Source organism: Eleutherodactylus coqui, chromosome 13, assembly GCF_035609145.1.
Source record: "Eleutherodactylus coqui strain aEleCoq1 chromosome 13, aEleCoq1.hap1, whole genome shotgun sequence".
Lineage (NCBI taxonomy): Eukaryota > Metazoa > Chordata > Amphibia > Anura > Eleutherodactylidae > Eleutherodactylus > Eleutherodactylus coqui.
In genome coordinates, this window is record NC_089849.1 from 43,476,743 (window position 1) to 43,494,012 (window position 17,270).

The 17,270-nt window shown below is 43.6% G+C and overlaps 27 non-coding genes across 27 annotated transcripts; all 27 read left to right on the forward strand.

Annotated features, from left to right (window-relative positions):
* The first annotated feature begins 8 nt into the window (after positions 1-8).
* TRNAC-GCA (transfer RNA cysteine (anticodon GCA)) lies at positions 9-80 on the forward strand. The gene has a single exon. It is a non-coding gene; the product is annotated as a tRNA-Cys (tRNA).
* Positions 81-809: 729 nt separating this feature from the next.
* Positions 810-881, forward strand: TRNAC-GCA (transfer RNA cysteine (anticodon GCA)). Its single transcript has one exon. It is a non-coding gene; the product is annotated as a tRNA-Cys (tRNA).
* Positions 882-1,358: 477 nt separating this feature from the next.
* On the forward strand, positions 1,359-1,430 carry TRNAC-GCA (transfer RNA cysteine (anticodon GCA)). The gene has a single exon. It is a non-coding gene; the product is annotated as a tRNA-Cys (tRNA).
* Positions 1,431-1,906: 476 nt separating this feature from the next.
* TRNAC-GCA (transfer RNA cysteine (anticodon GCA)) lies at positions 1,907-1,978 on the forward strand. Its single transcript has one exon. It is a non-coding gene; the product is annotated as a tRNA-Cys (tRNA).
* A 477-nt stretch (positions 1,979-2,455) lies between these two features.
* On the forward strand, positions 2,456-2,527 carry TRNAC-GCA (transfer RNA cysteine (anticodon GCA)). The gene has a single exon. It is a non-coding gene; the product is annotated as a tRNA-Cys (tRNA).
* Positions 2,528-3,256: 729 nt separating this feature from the next.
* On the forward strand, positions 3,257-3,328 carry TRNAC-GCA (transfer RNA cysteine (anticodon GCA)). The gene has a single exon. It is a non-coding gene; the product is annotated as a tRNA-Cys (tRNA).
* A 477-nt stretch (positions 3,329-3,805) lies between these two features.
* Positions 3,806-3,877, forward strand: TRNAC-GCA (transfer RNA cysteine (anticodon GCA)). Its single transcript has one exon. It is a non-coding gene; the product is annotated as a tRNA-Cys (tRNA).
* A 477-nt stretch (positions 3,878-4,354) lies between these two features.
* On the forward strand, positions 4,355-4,426 carry TRNAC-GCA (transfer RNA cysteine (anticodon GCA)). Its single transcript has one exon. It is a non-coding gene; the product is annotated as a tRNA-Cys (tRNA).
* Positions 4,427-5,155: 729 nt separating this feature from the next.
* TRNAC-GCA (transfer RNA cysteine (anticodon GCA)) lies at positions 5,156-5,227 on the forward strand. Its single transcript has one exon. It is a non-coding gene; the product is annotated as a tRNA-Cys (tRNA).
* Positions 5,228-5,704: 477 nt separating this feature from the next.
* TRNAC-GCA (transfer RNA cysteine (anticodon GCA)) lies at positions 5,705-5,776 on the forward strand. Its single transcript has one exon. It is a non-coding gene; the product is annotated as a tRNA-Cys (tRNA).
* A 477-nt stretch (positions 5,777-6,253) lies between these two features.
* On the forward strand, positions 6,254-6,325 carry TRNAC-GCA (transfer RNA cysteine (anticodon GCA)). The gene has a single exon. It is a non-coding gene; the product is annotated as a tRNA-Cys (tRNA).
* A 729-nt stretch (positions 6,326-7,054) lies between these two features.
* On the forward strand, positions 7,055-7,126 carry TRNAC-GCA (transfer RNA cysteine (anticodon GCA)). The gene has a single exon. It is a non-coding gene; the product is annotated as a tRNA-Cys (tRNA).
* A 733-nt stretch (positions 7,127-7,859) lies between these two features.
* TRNAC-GCA (transfer RNA cysteine (anticodon GCA)) lies at positions 7,860-7,931 on the forward strand. The gene has a single exon. It is a non-coding gene; the product is annotated as a tRNA-Cys (tRNA).
* Positions 7,932-8,408: 477 nt separating this feature from the next.
* TRNAC-GCA (transfer RNA cysteine (anticodon GCA)) lies at positions 8,409-8,480 on the forward strand. Its single transcript has one exon. It is a non-coding gene; the product is annotated as a tRNA-Cys (tRNA).
* Positions 8,481-8,957: 477 nt separating this feature from the next.
* TRNAC-GCA (transfer RNA cysteine (anticodon GCA)) lies at positions 8,958-9,029 on the forward strand. The gene has a single exon. It is a non-coding gene; the product is annotated as a tRNA-Cys (tRNA).
* A 729-nt stretch (positions 9,030-9,758) lies between these two features.
* TRNAC-GCA (transfer RNA cysteine (anticodon GCA)) lies at positions 9,759-9,830 on the forward strand. The gene has a single exon. It is a non-coding gene; the product is annotated as a tRNA-Cys (tRNA).
* A 477-nt stretch (positions 9,831-10,307) lies between these two features.
* On the forward strand, positions 10,308-10,379 carry TRNAC-GCA (transfer RNA cysteine (anticodon GCA)). Its single transcript has one exon. It is a non-coding gene; the product is annotated as a tRNA-Cys (tRNA).
* A 729-nt stretch (positions 10,380-11,108) lies between these two features.
* On the forward strand, positions 11,109-11,180 carry TRNAC-GCA (transfer RNA cysteine (anticodon GCA)). The gene has a single exon. It is a non-coding gene; the product is annotated as a tRNA-Cys (tRNA).
* A 477-nt stretch (positions 11,181-11,657) lies between these two features.
* On the forward strand, positions 11,658-11,729 carry TRNAC-GCA (transfer RNA cysteine (anticodon GCA)). The gene has a single exon. It is a non-coding gene; the product is annotated as a tRNA-Cys (tRNA).
* Positions 11,730-12,206: 477 nt separating this feature from the next.
* TRNAC-GCA (transfer RNA cysteine (anticodon GCA)) lies at positions 12,207-12,278 on the forward strand. The gene has a single exon. It is a non-coding gene; the product is annotated as a tRNA-Cys (tRNA).
* Positions 12,279-13,007: 729 nt separating this feature from the next.
* Positions 13,008-13,079, forward strand: TRNAC-GCA (transfer RNA cysteine (anticodon GCA)). The gene has a single exon. It is a non-coding gene; the product is annotated as a tRNA-Cys (tRNA).
* Positions 13,080-13,556: 477 nt separating this feature from the next.
* TRNAC-GCA (transfer RNA cysteine (anticodon GCA)) lies at positions 13,557-13,628 on the forward strand. Its single transcript has one exon. It is a non-coding gene; the product is annotated as a tRNA-Cys (tRNA).
* A 477-nt stretch (positions 13,629-14,105) lies between these two features.
* TRNAC-GCA (transfer RNA cysteine (anticodon GCA)) lies at positions 14,106-14,177 on the forward strand. Its single transcript has one exon. It is a non-coding gene; the product is annotated as a tRNA-Cys (tRNA).
* Positions 14,178-14,654: 477 nt separating this feature from the next.
* On the forward strand, positions 14,655-14,726 carry TRNAC-GCA (transfer RNA cysteine (anticodon GCA)). Its single transcript has one exon. It is a non-coding gene; the product is annotated as a tRNA-Cys (tRNA).
* Positions 14,727-15,203: 477 nt separating this feature from the next.
* TRNAC-GCA (transfer RNA cysteine (anticodon GCA)) lies at positions 15,204-15,275 on the forward strand. Its single transcript has one exon. It is a non-coding gene; the product is annotated as a tRNA-Cys (tRNA).
* Positions 15,276-16,301: 1,026 nt separating this feature from the next.
* On the forward strand, positions 16,302-16,373 carry TRNAC-GCA (transfer RNA cysteine (anticodon GCA)). Its single transcript has one exon. It is a non-coding gene; the product is annotated as a tRNA-Cys (tRNA).
* Positions 16,374-16,850: 477 nt separating this feature from the next.
* TRNAC-GCA (transfer RNA cysteine (anticodon GCA)) lies at positions 16,851-16,922 on the forward strand. The gene has a single exon. It is a non-coding gene; the product is annotated as a tRNA-Cys (tRNA).
* The last annotated feature ends 348 nt before the right edge of the window (positions 16,923-17,270 follow it).

The following is a 17,270-nucleotide window of genomic DNA, read 5'->3' on the forward strand; positions in this document are numbered from 1 at the left end:
TAAGCCAAGGGGGTATAGCTCAGTGGAAGAGCATTCGACTGCAGATCGAGAGGTCCCTGGTTCAAATCCGGGTGCCCCCTTCAAGTGCCAGCTTTACTAATGCCATCCAACGATATGGTTACCTTTCCAAGAAAGCTCTCCTTCAACTTGTTACCCTTGAGCATTTTTCTCATGCAGAACTTGTCATCCACTCTCTCACTGGCAATCTTCATTGGTAGGGATTTCAACAAGCATCCTTACTTTTGAGAAATTGGTTTCCTCAGAACATTACTTTTTAAGAACCAGTGAGCCCAATCATAAGCCAAGGGGGCATAGCTTCAAATCTGGGTGCCCCCTTCAAGTGCCAGCTTTACTCATGCTATTCAACGATATGGTTACCTTTCCAAGAAAGCTCTTCTTCAACTTGTTACCCTTGAGCCTATTTCTCATGCAGAGTCATCCACTCTCTCACTGGCAATCTTTATTGGTAGGGATTTCAACAAGCATCCTTACTTTTGAGAAATTGGTTTCCTCAGAACATTACTTTTTAAGAACCAGTGAGCCCAATCATAAGCCAAGGGGGCATAGCTTCAAATCTGGGTGCCCCCTTCAAGTGCCAGCTTTACTAATGCCATCCAACGATATGGTTACCTTTCCAAGAAAGCTCTCCTTCAACTTGTTACCCTTGAGCCTATTTCTCATGCAGAGTCATCCACTCTCTCACTGGCAATCTTTATTGGTAGGGATTTCAACAAGCATCCTTACTTTTGAGAAATTGGTTTCCTCAGAACATTACTTTTTAAGAACCAGTGAGCCCAATCATAAGCCAAGGGGGTATAGCTCAGTGGAAGAGCATTCGACTGCAGATCGAGAGGTCCCTGGTTCAAATCCGGGTGCCCCCTTCAAGTGCCAGCTTTACTAATGCCATCCAACGATATGGTTACCTTTCCAAGAAAGCTCTCCTTCAACTTGTTACCCTTGAGCATTTTTCTCATGCAGAACTTGTCATCCACTCTCTCACTGGCAATCTTCATTGGTAGGGATTTCAACAAGCATCCTTACTTTTGAGAAATTGGTTTCCTCAGAACATTACTTTTTAAGAACCAGTGAGCCCAATCATAAGCCAAGGGGGCATAGCTTCAAATCTGGGTGCCCCCTTCAAGTGCCAGCTTTACTCATGCTATTCAACGATATGGTTACCTTTCCAAGAAAGCTCTTCTTCAACTTGTTACCCTTGAGCCTATTTCTCATGCAGAGTCATCCACTCTCTCACTGGCAATCTTTATTGGTAGGGATTTCAACAAGCATCCTTACTTTTGAGAAATTGGTTTCCTCAGAACATTACTTTTTAAGAACCAGTGAGCCCAATCATAAGCCAAGGGGGTATAGCTCAGTGGAAGAGCATTCGACTGCAGATCGAGAGGTCCCTGGTTCAAATCCGGGTGCCCCCTTCAAGTGCCAGCTTTACTAATGCCATCCAACGATATGGTTACCTTTCCAAGAAAGCTCTCCTTCAACTTGTTACCCTTGAGCATTTTTCTCATGCAGAACTTGTCATCCACTCTCTCACTGGCAATCTTCATTGGTAGGGATTTCAACAAGCATCCTTACTTTTGAGAAATTGGTTTCCTCAGAACATTACTTTTTAAGAACCAGTGAGCCCAATCATAAGCCAAGGGGGCATAGCTTCAAATCTGGGTGCCCCCTTCAAGTGCCAGCTTTACTCATGCTATTCAACGATATGGTTACCTTTCCAAGAAAGCTCTTCTTCAACTTGTTACCCTTGAGCCTATTTCTCATGCAGAGTCATCCACTCTCTCACTGGCAATCTTTATTGGTAGGGATTTCAACAAGCATCCTTAATTTGAGAAATTGGTTTCCTCAGAACATTACTTTTTAAGAACCAGTGAGCCCAATCATAAGCCAAGGGGGTATAGCTCAGTGGAAGAGCATTCGACTGCAGATCGAGAGGTCCCTGGTTCAAATCCGGGTGCCCCCTTCAAGTGCCAGCTTTACTAATGCCATCCAACGATATGGTTACCTTTCCAAGAAAGCTCTCCTTCAACTTGTTACCCTTGAGCATTTTTCTCATGCAGAACTTGTCATCCACTCTCTCACTGGCAATCTTCATTGGTAGGGATTTCAACAAGCATCCTTACTTTTGAGAAATTGGTTTCCTCAGAACATTACTTTTTAAGAACCAGTGAGCCCAATCATAAGCCAAGGGGGCATAGCTTCAAATCTGGGTGCCCCCTTCAAGTGCCAGCTTTACTCATGCTATTCAACGATATGGTTACCTTTCCAAGAAAGCTCTTCTTCAACTTGTTACCCTTGAGCCTATTTCTCATGCAGAGTCATCCACTCTCTCACTGGCAATCTTTATTGGTAGGGATTTCAACAAGCATCCTTAATTTTGAGAAATTGGTTTCCTCAGAACATTACTTTTTAAGAACCAGTGAGCCCAATCATAAGCCAAGGGGGTATAGCTCAGTGGAAGAGCATTCGACTGCAGATCGAGAGGTCCCTGGTTCAAATCCGGGTGCCCCCTTCAAGTGCCAGCTTTACTAATGCCATCCAACGATATGGTTACCTTTCCAAGAAAGCTCTCCTTCAACTTGTTACCCTTGAGCATTTTTCTCATGCAGAACTTGTCATCCACTCTCTCACTGGCAATCTTCATTGGTAGGGATTTCAACAAGCATCCTTACTTTTGAGAAATTGGTTTCCTCAGAACATTACTTTTTAAGAACCAGTGAGCCCAATCATAAGCCAAGGGGGCATAGCTTCAAATCTGGGTGCCCCCTTCAAGTGCCAGCTTTACTCATGCTATTCAACGATATGGTTACCTTTCCAAGAAAGCTCTTCTTCAACTTGTTACCCTTGAGCCTATTTCTCATGCAGAGTCATCCACTCTCTCACTGGCAATCTTTATTGGTAGGGATTTCAACAAGCATCCTTACTTTTGAGAAATTGGTTTCCTCAGAACATTACTTTTTAAGAACCAGTGAGCCCAATCATAAGCCAAGGGGGCATAGCTTCAAATCTGGGTGCCCCCTTCAAGTGCCAGCTTTACTAATGCCATCCAACGATATGGTTACCTTTCCAAGAAAGCTCTCCTTCAACTTGTTACCCTTGAGCCTATTTCTCATGCAGAGTCATCCACTCTCTCACTGGCAATCTTTATTGGTAGGGATTTCAACAAGCATCCTTACTTTTGAGAAATTGGTTTCCTCAGAACATTACTTTTTAAGAACCAGTGAGCCCAATCATAAGCCAAGGGGGTATAGCTCAGTGGAAGAGCATTCGACTGCAGATCGAGAGGTCCCTGGTTCAAATCCGGGTGCCCCCTTCAAGTGCCAGCTTTACTAATGCCATCCAACGATATGGTTACCTTTCCAAGAAAGCTCTCCTTCAACTTGTTACCCTTGAGCATTTTTCTCATGCAGAACTTGTCATCCACTCTCTCACTGGCAATCTTCATTGGTAGGGATTTCAACAAGCATCCTTACTTTTGAGAAATTGGTTTCCTCAGAACATTACTTTTTAAGAACCAGTGAGCCCAATCATAAGCCAAGGGGGCATAGCTTCAAATCTGGGTGCCCCCTTCAAGTGCCAGCTTTACTCATGCTATTCAACGATATGGTTACCTTTCCAAGAAAGCTCTTCTTCAACTTGTTACCCTTGAGCCTATTTCTCATGCAGAGTCATCCACTCTCTCACTGGCAATCTTTATTGGTAGGGATTTCAACAAGCATCCTTACTTTTGAGAAATTGGTTTCCTCAGAACATTACTTTTTAAGAACCAGTGAGCCCAATCATAAGCCAAGGGGGTATAGCTCAGTGGAAGAGCATTCGACTGCAGATCGAGAGGTCCCTGGTTCAAATCCGGGTGCCCCCTTCAAGTGCCAGCTTTACTAATGCCATCCAACGATATGGTTACCTTTCCAAGAAAGCTCTCCTTCAACTTGTTACCCTTGAGCATTTTTCTCATGCAGAACTTGTCATCCACTCTCTCACTGGCAATCTTCATTGGTAGGGATTTCAACAAGCATCCTTACTTTTGAGAAATTGGTTTCCTCAGAACATTACTTTTTAAGAACCAGTGAGCCCAATCATAAGCCAAGGGGGCATAGCTTCAAATCTGGGTGCCCCCTTCAAGTGCCAGCTTTACTCATGCTATTCAACGATATGGTTACCTTTCCAAGAAAGCTCTTCTTCAACTTGTTACCCTTGAGCCTATTTCTCATGCAGAGTCATCCACTCTCTCACTGGCAATCTTTATTGGTAGGGATTTCAACAAGCATCCTTAATTTTGAGAAATTGGTTTCCTCAGAACATTACTTTTTAAGAACCAGTGAGCCCAATCATAAGCCAAGGGGGTATAGCTCAGTGGAAGAGCATTCGACTGCAGATCGAGAGGTCCCTGGTTCAAATCCGGGTGCCCCCTTCAAGTGCCAGCTTTACTAATGCCATCCAACGATATGGTTACCTTTCCAAGAAAGCTCTCCTTCAACTTGTTACCCTTGAGCATTTTTCTCATGCAGAACTTGTCATCCACTCTCTCACTGGCAATCTTCATTGGTAGGGATTTCAACAAGCATCCTTACTTTTGAGAAATTGGTTTCCTCAGAACATTACTTTTTAAGAACCAGTGAGCCCAATCATAAGCCAAGGGGGCATAGCTTCAAATCTGGGTGCCCCCTTCAAGTGCCAGCTTTACTCATGCTATTCAACGATATGGTTACCTTTCCAAGAAAGCTCTTCTTCAACTTGTTACCCTTGAGCCTATTTCTCATGCAGAGTCATCCACTCTCTCACTGGCAATCTTTATTGGTAGGGATTTCAACAAGCATCCTTACTTTTGAGAAATTGGTTTCCTCAGAACATTACTTTTTAAGAACCAGTGAGCCCAATCATAAGCCAAGGGGGCATAGCTTCAAATCTGGGTGCCCCCTTCAAGTGCCAGCTTTACTCATGCTATTCAACGATATGGTTACCTTTCCAAGAAAGCTCTTCTTCAACTTGTTACCCTTGAGCCTATTTCTCATGCAGAGTCATCCACTCTCTCACTGGCAATCTTTATTGGTAGGGATTTCAACAAGCATCCTTACTTTTGAGAAATTGGTTTCCTCAGAACATTACTTTTTAAGAACCAGTGAGCCCAATCATAAGCCAAGGGGGTATAGCTCAGTGGAAGAGCATTCGACTGCAGATCGAGAGGTCCCTGGTTCAAATCCGGGTGCCCCCTTCAAGTGCCAGCTTTACTAATGCCATCCAACGATATGGTTACCTTTCCAAGAAAGCTCTCCTTCAACTTGTTACCCTTGAGCATTTTTCTCATGCAGAACTTGTCATCCACTCTCTCACTGGCAATCTTCATTGGTAGGGATTTCAACAAGCATCCTTACTTTTGAGAAATTGGTTTCCTCAGAACATTACTTTTTAAGAACCAGTGAGCCCAATCATAAGCCAAGGGGGCATAGCTTCAAATCTGGGTGCCCCCTTCAAGTGCCAGCTTTACTCATGCTATTCAACGATATGGTTACCTTTCCAAGAAAGCTCTTCTTCAACTTGTTACCCTTGAGCCTATTTCTCATGCAGAGTCATCCACTCTCTCACTGGCAATCTTTATTGGTAGGGATTTCAACAAGCATCCTTACTTTTGAGAAATTGGTTTCCTCAGAACATTACTTTTTAAGAACCAGTGAGCCCAATCATAAGCCAAGGGGGTATAGCTCAGTGGAAGAGCATTCGACTGCAGATCGAGAGGTCCCTGGTTCAAATCCGGGTGCCCCCTTCAAGTGCCAGCTTTACTAATGCCATCCAACGATATGGTTACCTTTCCAAGAAAGCTCTCCTTCAACTTGTTACCCTTGAGCATTTTTCTCATGCAGAACTTGTCATCCACTCTCTCACTGGCAATCTTCATTGGTAGGGATTTCAACAAGCATCCTTACTTTTGAGAAATTGGTTTCCTCAGAACATTACTTTTTAAGAACCAGTGAGCCCAATCATAAGCCAAGGGGGCATAGCTTCAAATCTGGGTGCCCCCTTCAAGTGCCAGCTTTACTCATGCTATTCAACGATATGGTTACCTTTCCAAGAAAGCTCTTCTTCAACTTGTTACCCTTGAGCCTATTTCTCATGCAGAGTCATCCACTCTCTCACTGGCAATCTTTATTGGTAGGGATTTCAACAAGCATCCTTAATTTTGAGAAATTGGTTTCCTCAGAACATTACTTTTTAAGAACCAGTGAGCCCAATCATAAGCCAAGGGGGTATAGCTCAGTGGAAGAGCATTCGACTGCAGATCGAGAGGTCCCTGGTTCAAATCCGGGTGCCCCCTTCAAGTGCCAGCTTTACTAATGCCATCCAACGATATGGTTACCTTTCCAAGAAAGCTCTCCTTCAACTTGTTACCCTTGAGCATTTTTCTCATGCAGAACTTGTCATCCACTCTCTCACTGGCAATCTTCATTGGTAGGGATTTCAACAAGCATCCTTACTTTTGAGAAATTGGTTTCCTCAGAACATTACTTTTTAAGAACCAGTGAGCCCAATCATAAGCCAAGGGGGCATAGCTTCAAATCTGGGTGCCCCCTTCAAGTGCCAGCTTTACTCATGCTATTCAACGATATGGTTACCTTTCCAAGAAAGCTCTTCTTCAACTTGTTACCCTTGAGCCTATTTCTCATGCAGAGTCATCCACTCTCTCACTGGCAATCTTTATTGGTAGGGATTTCAACAAGCATCCTTACTTTTGAGAAATTGGTTTCCTCAGAACATTACTTTTTAAGAACCAGTGAGCCCAATCATAAGCCAAGGGGGCATAGCTTCAAATCTGGGTGCCCCCTTCAAGTGCCAGCTTTACTCATGCTATTCAACGATATGGTTACCTTTCCAAGAAAGCTCTTCTTCAACTTGTTACCCTTGAGCCTATTTCTCATGCAGAGTCATCCACTCTCTCACTGGCAATCTTTATTGGTAGGGATTTCAACAAGCATCCTTAATTTTGAGAAATTGGTTTCCTCAGAACATTACTTTTTAAGAACCAGTGAGCCCAATCATAAGCCAAGGGGGTATAGCTCAGTGGAAGAGCATTCGACTGCAGATCGAGAGGTCCCTGGTTCAAATCCGGGTGCCCCCTTCAAGTGCCAGCTTTACTAATGCCATCCAACGATATGGTTACCTTTCCAAGAAAGCTCTCCTTCAACTTGTTACCCTTGAGCATTTTTCTCATGCAGAACTTGTCATCCACTCTCTCACTGGCAATCTTCATTGGTAGGGATTTCAACAAGCATCCTTACTTTTGAGAAATTGGTTTCCTCAGAACATTACTTTTTAAGAACCAGTGAGCCCAATCATAAGCCAAGGGGGCATAGCTTCAAATCTGGGTGCCCCCTTCAAGTGCCAGCTTTACTAATGCCATCCAACGATATGGTTACCTTTCCAAGAAAGCTCTCCTTCAACTTGTTACCCTTGAGCATTTTTCTCATGCAGAACTTGTCATCCACTCTCTCACTGGCAATCTTCATTGGTAGGGATTTCAACAAGCATCCTTACTTTTGAGAAATTGGTTTCCTCAGAACATTACTTTTTAAGAACCAGTGAGCCCAATCATAAGCCAAGGGGGCATAGCTTCAAATCTGGGTGCCCCCTTCAAGTGCCAGCTTTACTCATGCTATTCAACGATATGGTTACCTTTCCAAGAAAGCTCTTCTTCAACTTGTTACCCTTGAGCCTATTTCTCATGCAGAGTCATCCACTCTCTCACTGGCAATCTTTATTGGTAGGGATTTCAACAAGCATCCTTACTTTTGAGAAATTGGTTTCCTCAGAACATTACTTTTTAAGAACCAGTGAGCCCAATCATAAGCCAAGGGGGTATAGCTCAGTGGAAGAGCATTCGACTGCAGATCGAGAGGTCCCTGGTTCAAATCCGGGTGCCCCCTTCAAGTGCCAGCTTTACTAATGCCATCCAACGATATGGTTACCTTTCCAAGAAAGCTCTCCTTCAACTTGTTACCCTTGAGCATTTTTCTCATGCAGAACTTGTCATCCACTCTCTCACTGGCAATCTTCATTGGTAGGGATTTCAACAAGCATCCTTACTTTTGAGAAATTGGTTTCCTCAGAACATTACTTTTTAAGAACCAGTGAGCCCAATCATAAGCCAAGGGGGCATAGCTTCAAATCTGGGTGCCCCCTTCAAGTGCCAGCTTTACTCATGCTATTCAACGATATGGTTACCTTTCCAAGAAAGCTCTTCTTCAACTTGTTACCCTTGAGCCTATTTCTCATGCAGAGTCATCCACTCTCTCACTGGCAATCTTTATTGGTAGGGATTTCAACAAGCATCCTTAATTTTGAGAAATTGGTTTCCTCAGAACATTACTTTTTAAGAACCAGTGAGCCCAATCATAAGCCAAGGGGGTATAGCTCAGTGGAAGAGCATTCGACTGCAGATCGAGAGGTCCCTGGTTCAAATCCGGGTGCCCCCTTCAAGTGCCAGCTTTACTAATGCCATCCAACGATATGGTTACCTTTCCAAGAAAGCTCTCCTTCAACTTGTTACCCTTGAGCATTTTTCTCATGCAGAACTTGTCATCCACTCTCTCACTGGCAATCTTCATTGGTAGGGATTTCAACAAGCATCCTTACTTTTGAGAAATTGGTTTCCTCAGAACATTACTTTTTAAGAACCAGTGAGCCCAATCATAAGCCAAGGGGGCATAGCTTCAAATCTGGGTGCCCCCTTCAAGTGCCAGCTTTACTCATGCTATTCAACGATATGGTTACCTTTCCAAGAAAGCTCTTCTTCAACTTGTTACCCTTGAGCCTATTTCTCATGCAGAGTCATCCACTCTCTCACTGGCAATCTTTATTGGTAGGGATTTCAACAAGCATCCTTAATTTTGAGAAATTGGTTTCCTCAGAACATTACTTTTTAAGAACCAGTGAGCCCAATCATAAGCCAAGGGGGTATAGCTCAGTGGAAGAGCATTCGACTGCAGATCGAGAGGTCCCTGGTTCAAATCCGGGTGCCCCCTTCAAGTGCCAGCTTTACTAATGCCATCCAACGATATGGTTACCTTTCCAAGAAAGCTCTCCTTCAACTTGTTACCCTTGAGCATTTTTCTCATGCAGAACTTGTCATCCACTCTCTCACTGGCAATCTTCATTGGTAGGGATTTCAACAAGCATCCTTACTTTTGAGAAATTGGTTTCCTCAGAACATTACTTTTTAAGAACCAGTGAGCCCAATCATAAGCCAAGGGGGCATAGCTTCAAATCTGGGTGCCCCCTTCAAGTGCCAGCTTTACTCATGCTATTCAACGATATGGTTACCTTTCCAAGAAAGCTCTTCTTCAACTTGTTACCCTTGAGCCTATTTCTCATGCAGAGTCATCCACTCTCTCACTGGCAATCTTTATTGGTAGGGATTTCAACAAGCATCCTTACTTTTGAGAAATTGGTTTCCTCAGAACATTACTTTTTAAGAACCAGTGAGCCCAATCATAAGCCAAGGGGGCATAGCTTCAAATCTGGGTGCCCCCTTCAAGTGCCAGCTTTACTCATGCTATTCAACGATATGGTTACCTTTCCAAGAAAGCTCTTCTTCAACTTGTTACCCTTGAGCCTATTTCTCATGCAGAGTCATCCACTCTCTCACTGGCAATCTTTATTGGTAGGGATTTCAACAAGCATCCTTAATTTTGAGAAATTGGTTTCCTCAGAACATTACTTTTTAAGAACCAGTGAGCCCAATCATAAGCCAAGGGGGTATAGCTCAGTGGAAGAGCATTCGACTGCAGATCGAGAGGTCCCTGGTTCAAATCCGGGTGCCCCCTTCAAGTGCCAGCTTTACTAATGCCATCCAACGATATGGTTACCTTTCCAAGAAAGCTCTCCTTCAACTTGTTACCCTTGAGCATTTTTCTCATGCAGAACTTGTCATCCACTCTCTCACTGGCAATCTTCATTGGTAGGGATTTCAACAAGCATCCTTACTTTTGAGAAATTGGTTTCCTCAGAACATTACTTTTTAAGAACCAGTGAGCCCAATCATAAGCCAAGGGGGCATAGCTTCAAATCTGGGTGCCCCCTTCAAGTGCCAGCTTTACTCATGCTATTCAACGATATGGTTACCTTTCCAAGAAAGCTCTTCTTCAACTTGTTACCCTTGAGCCTATTTCTCATGCAGAGTCATCCACTCTCTCACTGGCAATCTTTATTGGTAGGGATTTCAACAAGCATCCTTAATTTTGAGAAATTGGTTTCCTCAGAACATTACTTTTTAAGAACCAGTGAGCCCAATCATAAGCCAAGGGGGTATAGCTCAGTGGAAGAGCATTCGACTGCAGATCGAGAGGTCCCTGGTTCAAATCCGGGTGCCCCCTTCAAGTGCCAGCTTTACTAATGCCATCCAACGATATGGTTACCTTTCCAAGAAAGCTCTCCTTCAACTTGTTACCCTTGAGCATTTTTCTCATGCAGAACTTGTCATCCACTCTCTCACTGGCAATCTTCATTGGTAGGGATTTCAACAAGCATCCTTACTTTTGAGAAATTGGTTTCCTCAGAACATTACTTTTTAAGAACCAGTGAGCCCAATCATAAGCCAAGGGGGCATAGCTTCAAATCTGGGTGCCCCCTTCAAGTGCCAGCTTTACTCATGCTATTCAACGATATGGTTACCTTTCCAAGAAAGCTCTTCTTCAACTTGTTACCCTTGAGCCTATTTCTCATGCAGAGTCATCCACTCTCTCACTGGCAATCTTTATTGGTAGGGATTTCAACAAGCATCCTTACTTTTGAGAAATTGGTTTCCTCAGAACATTACTTTTTAAGAACCAGTGAGCCCAATCATAAGCCAAGGGGGCATAGCTTCAAATCTGGGTGCCCCCTTCAAGTGCCAGCTTTACTAATGCCATCCAACGATATGGTTACCTTTCCAAGAAAGCTCTCCTTCAACTTGTTACCCTTGAGCCTATTTCTCATGCAGAGTCATCCACTCTCTCACTGGCAATCTTTATTGGTAGGGATTTCAACAAGCATCCTTACTTTTGAGAAATTGGTTTCCTCAGAACATTACTTTTTAAGAACCAGTGAGCCCAATCATAAGCCAAGGGGGTATAGCTCAGTGGAAGAGCATTCGACTGCAGATCGAGAGGTCCCTGGTTCAAATCCGGGTGCCCCCTTCAAGTGCCAGCTTTACTAATGCCATCCAACGATATGGTTACCTTTCCAAGAAAGCTCTCCTTCAACTTGTTACCCTTGAGCATTTTTCTCATGCAGAACTTGTCATCCACTCTCTCACTGGCAATCTTCATTGGTAGGGATTTCAACAAGCATCCTTACTTTTGAGAAATTGGTTTCCTCAGAACATTACTTTTTAAGAACCAGTGAGCCCAATCATAAGCCAAGGGGGCATAGCTTCAAATCTGGGTGCCCCCTTCAAGTGCCAGCTTTACTCATGCTATTCAACGATATGGTTACCTTTCCAAGAAAGCTCTTCTTCAACTTGTTACCCTTGAGCCTATTTCTCATGCAGAGTCATCCACTCTCTCACTGGCAATCTTTATTGGTAGGGATTTCAACAAGCATCCTTACTTTTGAGAAATTGGTTTCCTCAGAACATTACTTTTTAAGAACCAGTGAGCCCAATCATAAGCCAAGGGGGTATAGCTCAGTGGAAGAGCATTCGACTGCAGATCGAGAGGTCCCTGGTTCAAATCCGGGTGCCCCCTTCAAGTGCCAGCTTTACTAATGCCATCCAACGATATGGTTACCTTTCCAAGAAAGCTCTCCTTCAACTTGTTACCCTTGAGCATTTTTCTCATGCAGAACTTGTCATCCACTCTCTCACTGGCAATCTTCATTGGTAGGGATTTCAACAAGCATCCTTACTTTTGAGAAATTGGTTTCCTCAGAACATTACTTTTTAAGAACCAGTGAGCCCAATCATAAGCCAAGGGGGCATAGCTTCAAATCTGGGTGCCCCCTTCAAGTGCCAGCTTTACTCATGCTATTCAACGATATGGTTACCTTTCCAAGAAAGCTCTTCTTCAACTTGTTACCCTTGAGCCTATTTCTCATGCAGAGTCATCCACTCTCTCACTGGCAATCTTTATTGGTAGGGATTTCAACAAGCATCCTTAATTTTGAGAAATTGGTTTCCTCAGAACATTACTTTTTAAGAACCAGTGAGCCCAATCATAAGCCAAGGGGGTATAGCTCAGTGGAAGAGCATTCGACTGCAGATCGAGAGGTCCCTGGTTCAAATCCGGGTGCCCCCTTCAAGTGCCAGCTTTACTAATGCCATCCAACGATATGGTTACCTTTCCAAGAAAGCTCTCCTTCAACTTGTTACCCTTGAGCATTTTTCTCATGCAGAACTTGTCATCCACTCTCTCACTGGCAATCTTCATTGGTAGGGATTTCAACAAGCATCCTTACTTTTGAGAAATTGGTTTCCTCAGAACATTACTTTTTAAGAACCAGTGAGCCCAATCATAAGCCAAGGGGGCATAGCTTCAAATCTGGGTGCCCCCTTCAAGTGCCAGCTTTACTCATGCTATTCAACGATATGGTTACCTTTCCAAGAAAGCTCTTCTTCAACTTGTTACCCTTGAGCCTATTTCTCATGCAGAGTCATCCACTCTCTCACTGGCAATCTTTATTGGTAGGGATTTCAACAAGCATCCTTACTTTTGAGAAATTGGTTTCCTCAGAACATTACTTTTTAAGAACCAGTGAGCCCAATCATAAGCCAAGGGGGCATAGCTTCAAATCTGGGTGCCCCCTTCAAGTGCCAGCTTTACTCATGCTATTCAACGATATGGTTACCTTTCCAAGAAAGCTCTTCTTCAACTTGTTACCCTTGAGCCTATTTCTCATGCAGAGTCATCCACTCTCTCACTGGCAATCTTTATTGGTAGGGATTTCAACAAGCATCCTTACTTTTGAGAAATTGGTTTCCTCAGAACATTACTTTTTAAGAACCAGTGAGCCCAATCATAAGCCAAGGGGGTATAGCTCAGTGGAAGAGCATTCGACTGCAGATCGAGAGGTCCCTGGTTCAAATCCGGGTGCCCCCTTCAAGTGCCAGCTTTACTAATGCCATCCAACGATATGGTTACCTTTCCAAGAAAGCTCTCCTTCAACTTGTTACCCTTGAGCATTTTTCTCATGCAGAACTTGTCATCCACTCTCTCACTGGCAATCTTCATTGGTAGGGATTTCAACAAGCATCCTTACTTTTGAGAAATTGGTTTCCTCAGAACATTACTTTTTAAGAACCAGTGAGCCCAATCATAAGCCAAGGGGGCATAGCTTCAAATCTGGGTGCCCCCTTCAAGTGCCAGCTTTACTCATGCTATTCAACGATATGGTTACCTTTCCAAGAAAGCTCTTCTTCAACTTGTTACCCTTGAGCCTATTTCTCATGCAGAGTCATCCACTCTCTCACTGGCAATCTTTATTGGTAGGGATTTCAACAAGCATCCTTAATTTTGAGAAATTGGTTTCCTCAGAACATTACTTTTTAAGAACCAGTGAGCCCAATCATAAGCCAAGGGGGTATAGCTCAGTGGAAGAGCATTCGACTGCAGATCGAGAGGTCCCTGGTTCAAATCCGGGTGCCCCCTTCAAGTGCCAGCTTTACTAATGCCATCCAACGATATGGTTACCTTTCCAAGAAAGCTCTCCTTCAACTTGTTACCCTTGAGCATTTTTCTCATGCAGAACTTGTCATCCACTCTCTCACTGGCAATCTTCATTGGTAGGGATTTCAACAAGCATCCTTACTTTTGAGAAATTGGTTTCCTCAGAACATTACTTTTTAAGAACCAGTGAGCCCAATCATAAGCCAAGGGGGCATAGCTTCAAATCTGGGTGCCCCCTTCAAGTGCCAGCTTTACTCATGCTATTCAACGATATGGTTACCTTTCCAAGAAAGCTCTTCTTCAACTTGTTACCCTTGAGCCTATTTCTCATGCAGAGTCATCCACTCTCTCACTGGCAATCTTTATTGGTAGGGATTTCAACAAGCATCCTTACTTTTGAGAAATTGGTTTCCTCAGAACATTACTTTTTAAGAACCAGTGAGCCCAATCATAAGCCAAGGGGGTATAGCTCAGTGGAAGAGCATTCGACTGCAGATCGAGAGGTCCCTGGTTCAAATCCGGGTGCCCCCTTCAAGTGCCAGCTTTACTAATGCCATCCAACGATATGGTTACCTTTCCAAGAAAGCTCTCCTTCAACTTGTTACCCTTGAGCATTTTTCTCATGCAGAACTTGTCATCCACTCTCTCACTGGCAATCTTCATTGGTAGGGATTTCAACAAGCATCCTTACTTTTGAGAAATTGGTTTCCTCAGAACATTACTTTTTAAGAACCAGTGAGCCCAATCATAAGCCAAGGGGGCATAGCTTCAAATCTGGGTGCCCCCTTCAAGTGCCAGCTTTACTCATGCTATTCAACGATATGGTTACCTTTCCAAGAAAGCTCTTCTTCAACTTGTTACCCTTGAGCCTATTTCTCATGCAGAGTCATCCACTCTCTCACTGGCAATCTTTATTGGTAGGGATTTCAACAAGCATCCTTAATTTTGAGAAATTGGTTTCCTCAGAACATTACTTTTTAAGAACCAGTGAGCCCAATCATAAGCCAAGGGGGTATAGCTCAGTGGAAGAGCATTCGACTGCAGATCGAGAGGTCCCTGGTTCAAATCCGGGTGCCCCCTTCAAGTGCCAGCTTTACTAATGCCATCCAACGATATGGTTACCTTTCCAAGAAAGCTCTCCTTCAACTTGTTACCCTTGAGCATTTTTCTCATGCAGAACTTGTCATCCACTCTCTCACTGGCAATCTTCATTGGTAGGGATTTCAACAAGCATCCTTACTTTTGAGAAATTGGTTTCCTCAGAACATTACTTTTTAAGAACCAGTGAGCCCAATCATAAGCCAAGGGGGCATAGCTTCAAATCTGGGTGCCCCCTTCAAGTGCCAGCTTTACTCATGCTATTCAACGATATGGTTACCTTTCCAAGAAAGCTCTTCTTCAACTTGTTACCCTTGAGCCTATTTCTCATGCAGAGTCATCCACTCTCTCACTGGCAATCTTTATTGGTAGGGATTTCAACAAGCATCCTTACTTTTGAGAAATTGGTTTCCTCAGAACATTACTTTTTAAGAACCAGTGAGCCCAATCATAAGCCAAGGGGGTATAGCTCAGTGGAAGAGCATTCGACTGCAGATCGAGAGGTCCCTGGTTCAAATCCGGGTGCCCCCTTCAAGTGCCAGCTTTACTAATGCCATCCAACGATATGGTTACCTTTCCAAGAAAGCTCTCCTTCAACTTGTTACCCTTGAGCATTTTTCTCATGCAGAACTTGTCATCCACTCTCTCACTGGCAATCTTCATTGGTAGGGATTTCAACAAGCATCCTTACTTTTGAGAAATTGGTTTCCTCAGAACATTACTTTTTAAGAACCAGTGAGCCCAATCATAAGCCAAGGGGGCATAGCTTCAAATCTGGGTGCCCCCTTCAAGTGCCAGCTTTACTCATGCTATTCAACGATATGGTTACCTTTCCAAGAAAGCTCTTCTTCAACTTGTTACCCTTGAGCCTATTTCTCATGCAGAGTCATCCACTCTCTCACTGGCAATCTTTATTGGTAGGGATTTCAACAAGCATCCTTACTTTTGAGAAATTGGTTTCCTCAGAACATTACTTTTTAAGAACCAGTGAGCCCAATCATAAGCCAAGGGGGTATAGCTCAGTGGAAGAGCATTCGACTGCAGATCGAGAGGTCTCTGGTTCAAATCCGGGTGCCCCCTTCAAGTGCCAGCTTTACTAATGCCATCCAACGATATGGTTACCTTTCCAAGAAAGCTCTCCTTCAACTTGTTACCCTTGAGCATTTTTCTCATGCAGAACTTGTCATCCACTCTCTCACTGGCAATCTTCATTGGTAGGGATTTCAACAAGCATCCTTACTTTTGAGAAATTGGTTTCCTCAGAACATTACTTTTTAAGAACCAGTGAGCCCAATCATAAGCCAAGGGGGCATAGCTTCAAATCTGGGTGCCCCCTTCAAGTGCCAGCTTTACTCATGCTATTCAACGATATGGTTACCTTTCCAAGAAAGCTCTTCTTCAACTTGTTACCCTTGAGCCTATTTCTCATGCAGAGTCATCCACTCTCTCACTGGCAATCTTTATTGGTAGGGATTTCAACAAGCATCCTTAATTTTGAGAAATTGGTTTCCTCAGAACATTACTTTTTAAGAACCAGTGAGCCCAATCATAAGCCAAGGGGGTATAGCTCAGTGGAAGAGCATTCGACTGCAGATCGAGAGGTCCCTGGTTCAAATCCGGGTGCCCCCTTCAAGTGCCAGCTTTACTAATGCCATCCAACGATATGGTTACCTTTCCAAGAAAGCTCTCCTTCAACTTGTTACCCTTGAGCATTTTTCTCATGCAGAACTTGTCATCCACTCTCTCACTGGCAATCTTCATTGGTAGGGATTTCAACAAGCATCCTTACTTTTGAGAAATTGGTTTCCTCAGAACATTACTTTTTAAGAACCAGTGAGCCCAATCATAAGCCAAGGGGGCATAGCTTCAAATCTGGGTGCCCCCTTCAAGTGCCAGCTTTACTCATGCTATTCAACGATATGGTTACCTTTCCAAGAAAGCTCTTCTTCAACTTGTTACCCTTGAGCCTATTTCTCATGCAGAGTCATCCACTCTCTCACTGGCAATCTTTATTGGTAGGGATTTCAACAAGCATCCTTACTTTTGAGAAATTGGTTTCCTCAGAACATTACTTTTTAAGAACCAGTGAGCCCAATCATAAGCCAAGGGGGTATAGCTCAGTGGAAGAGCATTCGACTGCAGATCGAGAGGTCCCTGGTTCAAATCCGGGTGCCCCCTTCAAGTGCCAGCTTTACTAATGCCATCCAACGATATGGTTACCTTTCCAAGAAAGCTCTCCTTCAACTTGTTACCCTTGAGCATTTTTCTCATGCAGAACTTGTCATCCACTCTCTCACTGGCAATCTTCATTGGTAGGGATTTCAACAAGCATCCTTACTTTTGAGAAATTGGTTTCCTCAGAACATTACTTTTTAAGAACCAGTGAGCCCAATCATAAGCCAAGGGGGCATAGCTTCAAATCTGGGTGCCCCCTTCAAGTGCCAGCTTTACTCATGCTATTCAACGATATGGTTACCTTTCCAAGAAAGCTCTTCTTCAACTTGTTACCCTTGAACCTATTTCTCA